General features: G+C 37.3%; 1 non-coding gene across 1 annotated transcript; it reads right to left on the bottom strand.

Moving 5' to 3' along the window:
- Window positions 1-279: 279 nt before the first annotated feature.
- On the bottom strand, window positions 280-386 carry LOC112915418 (U6 spliceosomal RNA). Its single transcript, XR_003234060.1, has one exon. It is a non-coding gene; the product is annotated as a U6 spliceosomal RNA (small nuclear RNA).
- Between the last annotated feature and the right edge of the window lie 572 nt (window positions 387-958).

The following is a 958-nucleotide window of genomic DNA, read 5'->3' as shown; positions in this document are numbered from 1 at the left end:
TCATCTCTCTGAAAATGAGATATATTGCATAGGTTTTGTTAGGCTTATTTGTTTGTTTGTTTGTTTTCTGTTTGGTTTGTATCTACGACAGTAGTGGATTACGTGGTGCTCCTTCCCAAAATGTATAGCTACAGATACAGTGACGATGCCATGATGTGGTTACAGGGTAATTTAAAACTATAATTCCTTAGCTATTTGTCCATTTTATCCTCACTTTAGTGAATAGTGCAAAATGCTTCATCTTTAAAATAAAGGATAATACTTTTATCTATTTATTTTTTAAATATGGAACACTTCATGAATTTTCATGTCATATGTGCACAAGGGCCATGCTAATCCCCTCTGTACTATTCCAATTTTAGTATATGTGCTGCCAAAGCGAGCACAAGGATTATGCTTTTGAATAAATAATTACGTGAGTTTGTTTTACAAGTATATCCTTTACCTCACAGGAAACATTTTGCCACCAAATATATTGGCTACTGAAGGATCAGGGAAATATATGTGTAATTAGTGCATGAAATTCAAGACGACACTTTTGGTTTTTGCCTTCAGCCCAAAGTTTTCCTAACTACTGGTTACTCCTGGGCATTTCATAAGAACACCATTTGGACAGTTAACACCGTTTTTGTCTGCCCCTTCAATTATTGCAGCTTCTAGGCAGTTTCTTTATCTTGGCAGCAACTTACTCTACACAGAACCAGCACCTGATATTTCTTTTAAGGTGAAAACACAGACTGTTCACACAGGACAAGGATGGTAGGAGGAGGACAACTTCACACAGGTGGAGGATTCATTTTTACATCGAAGTAATAAAGTCAGGAGGAGGATAGTAGCTGACATCAAGGCCCAGACATCAAGGCCTCAAACCGAGTCATTAATGGTTGAACATGGCCTAGTCCATTTCCTTCACATAAATGATACATTGAATATGAGCCAACCTGTGGTACTTCTATTG

Source organism: Vulpes vulpes, chromosome 16 (genome assembly GCF_048418805.1).
Source record: "Vulpes vulpes isolate BD-2025 chromosome 16, VulVul3, whole genome shotgun sequence".
In the NCBI taxonomy this organism is placed as follows: Eukaryota; Metazoa; Chordata; class Mammalia; order Carnivora; family Canidae; genus Vulpes; species Vulpes vulpes.
The sequence above is the reverse complement of the archived record's forward strand: the minus strand, read 5'-3'. Positions and strand labels throughout refer to the sequence as shown.